The sequence below is a fragment of the Seriola aureovittata genome, chromosome 14, assembly GCF_021018895.1.
Source record: "Seriola aureovittata isolate HTS-2021-v1 ecotype China chromosome 14, ASM2101889v1, whole genome shotgun sequence".
Lineage (NCBI taxonomy): Eukaryota > Metazoa > Chordata > Actinopteri > Carangiformes > Carangidae > Seriola > Seriola aureovittata.
The window spans coordinates 9,884,023-9,895,505 of NC_079377.1; positions in this window are offsets into that span (position 1 = coordinate 9,884,023).

Below are 11,483 nucleotides of genomic sequence, written 5' to 3' on the forward strand. Positions count from 1 at the left end.
AAGCTAATGTTACACAGCTTGGTCTTGTCCTCCAGCAATGACTGCTGCTATCTGAGAGAAAGGGCAAAACTGATTAAATATTGATGTTGCTTGTCAAGGTTCTTTCTCACCTCCTTCCTCTCCAAAAACCTCCCCACAGTTTGGACCAGATTCCTGCTAAACCTTCTCTTTCTGCTTGAGTAACGGTCTTCTGAGGTAGCCTCTCATTCTTATTTATTTGATTTTACATTAAAGTTGCTTTAATATTACTTCAAATTCCCCTCAGAAATGTGGCAGTCTTGTGCTGAGGTCACTGTTTTGGACACTGATTGATGACTAAGGCCTGGTATACTGACCAAGTCTTGTCCCTTTCCCATCTCCCACGGTGTCATCATCTGGTTGTTTTGTGGCCATGCCTCCTGTCACGGTGAGGCTGTGCCAGCTTGAAGAGCCTGTTAAAAATGCAGTTCCTGGGCACGTAGTAGTCACTGGCAGGGGAATAAGCAGTGCACAGCTAAGAGCACAGCCATCACCCCTCACGTCATGTGCAAAACACAGATACACGATGATTTGAAAACCTTTTCACGTAGCTTTGCAGTGATGAAGGTGTGCTGAGGTCAAATGCCAACGTCAGCAATAAAAAGTCAAACGGTCAAACGGTCATTCATAGATTTTGAAGAGTGGCTGAAATGCACCTTTTGTGTGTTTTTGTGTACTGTAAACTGTTCTGCATTTAAATAGTGTTTGTTTTCTGTTTTCTCAGGAGGAAACTTGTTTCTTTCATGACCTGCACCTGAATGTGATTAACAAAAAATACACATATACGTGTGCACATTTACATTAATTATCCACAAATATATTTACATGCACATATAGACATGCATACCGTTAGGTTTAAATGTTAAAGATGGCATATTGGACAAAACTCAAAGCAGGCCATCAGCCAAAGGTCCTTCATCGGCAGTGGACTCGAGGTTTGTCATTTGCGAATTCTGTGGAACTGTGATCTCTGCGGTGTATTTTGATTGTTGCGGTGCTTTAATGCAGGATGAATCCACCAGATGGAGCTACCCCTGCATCGCAACACGTGCGCCGCAAGGTTTTCTGTCACATGAGAAACAGAAAGAAAGACAGTGCCTCTTTGCCTGTCTTGTTGGACGGGTCATATCTGGGAAAGTGCATGATAATTAATTAAAAGAAACTGCAGTAACATTTGTTGTATATATGAGGGGGCTAAACAGACAGATGCAGCGGCAATACAAAGACTTAAAAGAGAGATGGCTAACTTGCCAGCTTCTTTGAACTGCCACCCACCTGTCTGAGTAGCTGCTCAGTTTTGGAGCCCTGTACTTAATTCTTTGCAGATATCTTTCAGATGTAAAGAAACTACTCCTTGTAAGTATTCATACCCGAAAATAGTCAAGGTAAACATCTTGCATACACGCATACCTTGGTTCCATGTTTAAACTATATACTGTAAGTCTGTCTACATATTTTAGTGTATTCACAAACTACCTTGCAGCCTAGTTAAATGGAAAACGTAGCACAAGACTGTTGTCTCTGTTCTATTCAAGTGTCATCGCAGTGAGAGCCAGAATGAGCAACGTAGGACCCTGAAACAGAAGCAAATAAATGAAATTCAGATGGTGTTAATTAGTTATTTATACTACTGTGACATGTCAAGATGTCTTCAGTGAAAAAAGCCTATACCAGAGCGCTGGAAGTGGATCGCATGCAGGGTCAAAACTGCACTCTTCAGTCTGTTCAGTCAGTTAAAAATGGGAATGGTGGGCAAATCTACAAAAATAAGATTCAAGTTGTAGTAAACCTGAACTAGCTGTAACGGCTCAGTAAAACAAAGCGTGGACGAGGCATACAGTCAGAACAGGCGGCTGTGTCTAAAGAGGCAGGGAGTCAGGATGGTAAAATAGATGTTCTGGAGGACTGGCTGACGTCATGACACATAAACCATGAGTAGGATCTTTCCCCAAACATACCCAAGTATTTAGTTGCCTAAACTGAAGCAAACATTAACCATAAGGACATCAAATCCAAAAAATGGCCATACAAGCCATTGACCATATGAGTTAGGAATCCACTGACAAATGACAGATTATGTTGTTCAAATATGAAAGCCTGTGAAAAAGTCATCACAGTAAGATTAAAATGCCATCTGTGGGAACACATTTAATTAAGTTAAATAAATGTCTGCTTTAATTGTGATGGGTATTGGAGCTTTATGAGCTGCCAGTTACTTCTCAGGATCACTCCTTTGAATGAGAGAAGATGAAAGATCAGTGCTTTAATTAATTTACTTATACAGATCTATTTATGTCTTTACCTACTGTATGTCTTGACTACGCCAGCTTAAACCGGAATCTGATTTTCTGCCGGCGCAAGTTACTAAATCTTGAAGAAATGCAATAATGTGATAAACATGCTTAGAAGGGATCTCTGTATGTCTCCATCTGTTTTTTCACATTTTCTCATGATGTCAAAGAAACAATACAGCATAGAAAACAGGCAACTGTGTAACTAGCCAGAGTCTCTCGTCGTCATGAATACTGGTCCCAAACATCGAATGTTAAACAGTTAAATTGCAGCCTGAAGTCATTACAAGGCTTTCTCCTCAGTCGGGGAAGTTAACAGAACTACACATTCCTCCTGAGGGGATAATTGCTTTTTTCATTTTTCTTCCTTTTGTATCATCAGTCAGTATATCATAACTTTTTTTTTATATAATTGCTGTGGGAAGAAGATGAAGATCAATCTTGCTCTTTGGTGGTATTGACTCCATTGTCAGAAGTTTGTTTTGCTTCCATATCAATATGACACCTCTAGAAATAACAAAAAGGAAAACTGAACACGTGTACTGGTAATTGTTTAGGTTTCTGTGGGATCCCAGCAGGGGACTGGGTGTATTTGCGTTTGTCTGGTGAGAATGATAGCGTTCATTACAAAGCCTGCAGCTGTTAAGACTCAGCATCTTTAGGGGAGGAGGGTACACCTGAATGAACATGTTTTATATAACAAGGATAACCTTTACAGAGAGTTGGTCCCAGTATTATTATTAGCAGTTGGATTCCCATCCTCCTCTGTTTTCAGAGCCACTGGCACATTCAGATGTTGCATGAACCAGCATATTCTCTACAGTCCTATCTCTTCTACAAAGCTCATTAGTGCTTACATCTTCTTATTTGCCATGAAAGGCTGAAAGTACTGAAAAGTATACGACTAAACAATATTGCATAGCCCACATTTTAAGCAGCCTAACAGTATCTCCTGAGTGAAAAAAATACTTTTTGGTCACAACATTCAACATGGTTCATGGTTTAACAAAGCCTGTGTGTAATCAAGTGGTACTATTCAACTATCTATGGCATCAGCCTCATTCACAAACCATTTCCAGCTGCTGCTGTTTCACATTAAAACTATTCAAATGGTGAAGGCTTTTACAGTGAAACAAACACAGGAAACGCATTGTATCTATCTTTGTCATGCTGGTTAGCACGGATTACAATTGTTCATCAAAAATGTGTCTGCAAAAACATAAAAATGTTTTTAACTTCTTTAACTTCTATTAAAACAACACAGATTGTTTGGCTGCACTATAAACACATAAACCAGTTGCTACTCTGTTGTATTTCTGTAGCTGTGCTTAATGCTGTTTGCTGTGGGCCTAGTATTATACTGCACCATGCAAAACATAATTGCAATATTCAATGAATTAAAAAATCCGAAACAAAAAAAAAATCCAAACAATTAAAACATTTTAGAGACTTTAATTCCAGTATCTGGTCAGAATGATCCGACTCGGGGACTGGGCATTGTGGGGAGAGAGATCATTATTTTACAACTTTTTTATGCAGACATAATAAGTTTTGCATGAATATCAAACACGGAAGAAGCATTGTTGTGTACTAACTGGCGAGCTGAAACGTGTCACTTATCTCCATGAATCCCATCAAGTGAATTCCAATTAGCCTCTACACTGACATGAATATGTGTCTAATTAGACACACTTCCATGTTTCTGGAACACTACAAAGCATCTGCCACCACAGATAGAGGCTCATCTATTGATGACAGTGTGATTTGACAAACATCACTGTTGCCTATTAAAATAAAAATCTCCAGCGTCCTCATTGTGGCCATTATTGTCATAGTGCAGCCTTGAATAGGGACTGATAAAGCCAAGCTGAGTGGGCAGTTGCAAGTCTGGCCTCACAAGACACAGACAGGGGAAGTTTCTTTTGGGTTATCTACTTGCCCCCTCATCACCATGCCAGTGGTAATAAAATGTTGCTTTGTGGCAGTGGATAAAAGCAGCCCTGCTGATAACTGTGGTTCCTCCCCCGTGGAGCTCCAGGAGGTGGGGCTGAGACAGAGAAGCCATTACAGAAGAAAAGAGCAGTAATCTGATCATGTCCTAAAGGGGCGAATGCTGCATCAGTCAGCTATGCCATAATCTCAACCTTCTGCCTTGGAGCAAACATAAATTTCCCATTTGTTCTGTGTTACATCAGATGACATCTGTGCATTTCAGGTCGTATTCTAGTGTCTGTGTCATCATGATAACCTTTTCGCTCACCTGGCTGTAGAAAAGCAAATGGTTTAGCTCTACGAGTACAGGCTCATAAAGTGAATTACATACTGGATGAGTGCCAAGGAAGACACAGTCACTAATAATGATTGAAAACAGGCTATAGTCCATTTATGTTTTTAGGTTATCTAAAGTGGTGCCATATTGTTTTGAAGCCCTAGCCCATGTCTGACAATATCATTTATATATACATAGATATAGATTTTGGAAGGAAAAACGCACAGTAATGGTGGAAAACCATCTTCACATCTCCTCACCTCTGTCAGATCAATTTTCATGATACAGTACATCTGAAATGAAAAAAGACTGGCTGAAAGTCTGTTATGTTCTATAAATGAACAGTGGGGTAAACACTTCAATCAAGGGCATGGCTCATGGCTTTATAAATAAGGGTAAAAAAATACAATTGTGAAAGGGTGTTGTGCTCTTGAATCCAAGCCTTTCTAATAGAAGTATCACATCTAGCCCTAGAAAAGGCTCTTGTTATTTAAAAGTTATGCTGACAACCATGTCTTAACTGAAAACGCTCATTTTTTGTCACATTTACTCACATTGTCACTTTTTGCACATGTAATGAATTAATTACTTTCCATCTAAAGAGTGCAGGCAATTTCTTCCAATCATATGGGACCACTTCATAAATAATCATATAACTAAAGTATCCTAAACATTAGTATGAACAGAACATTATCTCAATGCTGCATGAGAGTTGGATTTATATGTTCAGTGAATAGGTGCATGCCATTACTTTATACTATAGCAATATAATCGTGGGGTTTATTTCATGTCTCACTGGTATATAACTGAGGAAGAAACATTTATTTTGATATATGTGGGTGTGAGGTATTCACACCTCACCAGGCCATGACCTGTAGGAGGCTGGATCCATAGCATCTGTATAAGAAATACATCAACACACAGTTTAATAAAATCGTCCCACTGTCTGAAAGAGAGGTTTCGCAACCATTTTTTAAAATATATAAACAGCACTGTGGGGCTGTACCAAGCTTTCACAATCTGCTGACTAAGATGCTTGCTAAGAACGCAACACACCTTATCAAATCACTTTTAATATACTGCAACAGGGGTTTTCCTCCTCTTAGTCTCTGCTCTGCAACAACAGAACATGCTGTTTAAATCCATTAACACCTCTCAACACCTGCTGAGCTTCCAGTATGTGATAACATGTTTAATTAAAAAAAAAAAAAACACAGATTAGGACAAAGGGGAGAAATTAATTTACTCTTCCTAGCTGCTTTTATTTGGCATGTAAGCATGGTTTTTTATTTCAACAATTTTTTAGGGATTAAGGCAGCTTTAATTGTCTTTATTATTATTATTAGGTTGTCAGGACAGTGACTGCAACTAAGGCATATAGATTGCCTGTTTACCTCTTTTACCTCCTATGCCTTTATTCTAAAGATTTAAAACCCTGCTGGAGGAGTAAATCCCAATTACGTTTTATTTCAGAGGTAGGGGGAACAAAAAGAAGTATGTTATGTAAATCCATCCATCCATCCATCCATCCATCCATCCACCCCACTTATCTTGGGCCAGGTCATGGTGGCAGTAGACTAAGCAAGGTAGGCCAGACATCCATCTCCCCAGTCACATTTTCCCCCTCCTCCTGGGGGATCCACAGACGTTTGCAAGCCAAATGAGATACATAATCTCCCAGCATATTCTGGGTCTCCCCTGAGGTCTCCTATCAGTTAGCCCTGCTCGGAAAACCTCCATACGAAGGCTCCTAGGAGGCATCCTGATCAGATACCCGAAGCACCTTAACTGGCTCCTTTAGATGTGAAGGAGCAGTCTGGATGTTTGAGCTCCTCAAGTCTGTCTCTAAAAGTGAGCTCAGCCACCCTGTGAAGAACTTCTGGTGTATTTACTTATTCTTTTATTACCCAATATCCATGACCATTATAGGTGAGGCTGGCTCCAAAAGTGAGTCAATCCCCATAGACTACCATGTGAAGATGCCCAACTTTACAGCAGAAATAAACATATTTACAGCCTGGTACAAAAAACAGTTTTGGTCCCTATAGCTAATTTCCCCCTTCAAGACATTTTTTAAAATGTTACTAGGCTTAAGCTTATACATAATTGAAGGCATGATGCTCTGAGTGTAATATTCAATAAGATTTTATTTATATCAATGCCATTATCGATTCTGCTTATCAGTCCCATTCTATGTAAACACTGACAGCCTCTTTCACAGAAAGTGGATACAGGGACCTTGCATAATTTGCGAAGGCCTATGCAACTTGCTTAGTAAGCGTGTAGGCCTGTCTGAAAAACACGCAGGCATCGATAAAGTTAATTGATAAGCTCGGGGGCAAACTATTCCAATGGTTCAGACAATTTGGAACCTCAATGGGATCATTTTCTCGATTCTTATCCCTGTGAGTGACAGGTGGGTGCCAGTTGGCTAGCCACTCGCAGTTTAGCCGCTAGCTGTCTACTTGGCCTCACTAAAGTGACCTCTCGGCCATGTTTGTGACATTGGTGCCTTTTGGAGGATTGTCATTCAAATATTGGACAAATATTATGGATTGCCTTGCAGTCAGCAGAACATTTGGAGTTAAATTCTAGTATTTATTAATTTTATATGTTATTTTATATGCACAAATTCACAGCTGTCTGTGTCTGCACTCACCATACCTGGGTAGTTAGCCCGTTAACGAGATAATTAGTCAGCAAATTAATTAGTCTTGGGTTAGCCTTTGCACAAGTTGCCCAGATCCTCCACTGTGTTATTGAATCTAATGGAAGCATATGTTTGCCAGTTTGTAAACCAGCAGCATGCATCAAAGTCTTGGCTCCACACATGCCCCACCTCTTTGCCCATTTTTGGTTTGGCCAGGAGTTAGGCGGAGTCAGGCACTGCCAAGGTGGCACTGGCAGAGCAGCCCATTCTCCACAGCTCCAAAACTGCTCTTCAGAAAACTATGGAGGCTATGACCATCTTTATATACAGTCTATGCTCATAAATAACACCCAAAAACTCCTTCACATTGAGACAGAAGCAATACTGAGGTCCCCATACCGGATACTCCATCTATAAAAATCACAAATAGAATAAGTCACAGGGGGCGACCCTAACGGAGCATCATTAGAAATGTATTTGACTTCCTGCTGAGAATATCTATATTGTTATTGCACTAACCCCACTTAAAGACATTCTTCTTTCCTTTGGAGATACCTGGTACTGGTGTTGTAATTTCATCCTTAATACAAAGAGCACTACTATCTTGTCTCTGACTGATCAGTTTTAGCGTCTTTGATCAACTCAGATCTTCTGTTGTCTGGATTATGAGAGGAAAGTAGGAGGACAATGTTTAGAGTGACTTTGGTAAGGAATCAACTTGAAATTATAAAAATGATGATAACAATAATAGATTTTTGAAAAGCAAGGGGGAAATATCCCCCCATCTCCAGTGGAAATTATGCCCATGGTATTCTATGAGTGTATATCCACAGATAGCCTTTGCTTAAATACCAATAATATACCTCTAACATGGCGGTATGTGTTCGTATATGTGTGTTTTTTCATTTAATTTTTTCATGCAGGCATGTGACACAATGTATCTGGTGTGTATGCTGCTCCAATCTTATCATCCCTGCACATCTAAATTGAAAAAGTTGTGGGAATGTGGTTAAATACAAAGACAGACCCTATGGAGGAAGAGAAAACCTAGGCAGCTGTCACCATGATTAATGAATCTTGGAGCCAGTCAGGTTTCCTTTACTGTTCAGTTCAAAGCCTCAGTGCGCCAAAGAAGATTCTGGTAGGGAGGAACTCTACCTGCACAACCTGAACAGGAATCTATATTATGAGATCAACTGATAACTTTTTTCTGTTGGTCATGCTTAAGCATCTTGCGATAAATGAGAGCAGTCTTAAGTGTTATTGCTGTATTCATAACTAAGTTCTTTTCTTTCTGGCATGTTGAGAATTGGCATTTTGTTGGTAAATAAACATAGAGTAAAGATGTGGAGTGTGACTCCTGGATTTATCCCAGAGCTCCAGGTTTACAGCAAAACTATTAGACCATGACTTTTGCTGCTTTAAGGGATTCACAGCAACCAGGGATGCAGCCTGTGGGATGTAAAGCTGTCCAATCAGCTTTTTCCCAGTAATTAACAGAGCCTCGCTACATTTTATCGGTTGTTGTAAGTTTTGCGATTGTGTTTCGTGGTCTTTAAGGAATACAGACAATCTGAAAAGGAAAACAGTGTCACAAGGGGCTGTCACTCACTTGCTATAATTAGTTTTACTTAATTCATAAACACATACCACAAAGTTAAACATGACGATACATGTGTTGAATATAAAAAGTCAACAGTGCAGCACTAGAGTGCAGCTGACACTAACATGAGCATGTTTTAGGAAGATAAGCATCCAAAGCAGGCTTATCCACCGTCAGGCACGCCTTGTGCATATTATCTTTCCAGTCTGAAGTGGCGTTTGATAAAAAGATTATGACTGTAAAAGAACTGGCAGTATGTTAGCTCAAAAACCCCCGAGATGCTTAAAAGTCTGCTTCCCTCCTCCTCGTGCCATTTAGCTTGTCGGAAAGTTATGATATGTTAGTTTGTAATTCCATTCCTCTACCTTTGCAGGCTGCAAGGTGAGTGGATCTGAAAGGTATAATAATGCACGACAACTGCAGTTAACTAAACCCATCTAGAGCTCTTACTGTGGACCACCTCCAGGTTTTGACTGGGTTGGACTCACAAGTGTCTCGCCGAGAGAAAAATGCTCTACATGAGAGGATCCTCTCAAAAGGCTACGATTTAGAGGACACGGCCTACAAAAAGCCGATCTCACTCTCAGAATGACTAAAATGTATCTGTTGCATAAAGGCTTTAAGTAGGTTGAAGAATAATGCAGGTATTGATGAAAGGGCCAGTACATGGATGTGCACACAAGGTTGGAAAAGGTGAGACAATCATTACCACAGGATAAATGTTCAAGGACAATGTAAGCACAATTCTGTTTTTTCTAGTATTTCTAGCAGCCTTGTAGATCCTTGAACTGAGGTATCACAACCAAACAGCTTTACAGTTTCAAAAAGACGACAAGAAACCTATAGAGTGGAAAATAGTATATTGTTGGAAAGGGTTCAGCTCAATCCACAGCTGAGAAGCTAAGTAGCAGGGTGGATGTACTTATTTCTTTAGCAAAATGAAATGCAGGTTCCACACCTGAATGATGAACCACCTTAAACCTACCTCCACCCCCCCCCCCCACCCCCAAATAATTTACCTTTGCAGGATTTTCTAGGAGAACTATTGTCGTTGGACTGTAAATCTAATTGGATTCTTGATGGCAAATCCTTCTGGGCGGGAAGTGTGGGGAAATGGTTTTCATTTTAAGCAAATGCATGCAGACACACGCACACAAAATCGCACAAGCACAAAAGAACTGGATTAAAGTTGTGTGACAGACGTACTGATTGACTTGCACTTGTGTCAGTGCTTGTGTCAGAGATTACAACAGGGGTTTCTTTAAAAAGAAAACCTCTGATTCATAATGGGAGACTGACAAACAGCTACATGCAGCTTAAATTCTGCATATTGCTTTTACTTATACACATTATTTTTTTGGCATAAAAGTACATTTCCTATTGACAGACAAAGATGTCATTTTAAAGCTGCAGAGATACAGTAAACAGCGTTTCAGCTTGTGTAGTGAGATCAGCACTATGGGCTGAGCTACTAGGTGACGATGGGATTTCCACTTTTTGGCTTGTTTTATGTACTTCATTTTGATTCTTTTCTATATTTGAATTATATGTGCGAAATAAACCAATTATGGACACAAATGTACTGAACCTTGACACAGTGTGCAGGTGTTGCTCCACTACATCATTCGCTCTCAGGGTCCCATGACAAATTAGGTTTCTGAAGGGTTCTTCTCAAATCTCAGGAGGACTGTTAGGCAAATTGGTCGTGTCATCCCAGATTTAAATCAATATGTGCTCACTCTTTACAAAACTGTCGTATGTGCTCTTTACCACTCACGTCAACCTTACAGGCTAGAACGTACGGGATGCATCAGATGACATTTACCCATTAAGCGGCCCTGTGTGTTGTGCTTTGAGAATGACAAAATGATTGATTTGACCATATGTTCTCAATCATTGGGAGAAGCTCTTCCACAGCGGGGTGAGAGGAAATCCCTCACTTGCTTCCCTCCCCGTTTCATTTCTCACTGTAAGAGGATGTGTGTCCTCCCTTGTCTCCTCATCTTTATTCACTGCAGGAGCCCTCGTAGCTGCACTGTGAAGGATTGTCTCTCCTCTGTCTTTCCCACATGCCCTCTGCATCTCCCGTAATAGGCCAGTTAAGGTGTCTGCTTAGCTACAGCTGGAGAGTGTTTGCCTTTTAACACTTAACCCGCACTACTGTAAAATGGCGGCTGCATCTGAGCTTATCATCTAAAGGGAATTATGGCATGCAAGTATAATTTATTTTTCTTTTAACGCTCTAAACACCTTTAAAGATAGACTGTGCGGCTTTAGAAATAAGCAATGACCCATTCTTCATCTCACTAATAAAATTTCAATGTCATGTTTCAGTTTCAATAAAGCACAACCTTGCTTTACACTCAGGAGTTTTACAGCTACAGACTCATTTGGTCTGGTATAACCATCGGCTTATGAGGGCTAATGGTAGTAAATATTAACACATTTTAGATAAGTTTTATTGTAAATTGAGTCAGTTTACCATATTTATGACTCCTCTACTTGTGCTATACTGTTACACCATGCTTTTGCATTATCTTGTGACCACAGTGGCTGCACACAGCATAAGGTTCCTTTAATAAACTTTAGCCTCAAAAACATCACAGGACAGCCAACCCAAGATGAAGCCGCTTGGATAAGAGGCGAAACGTC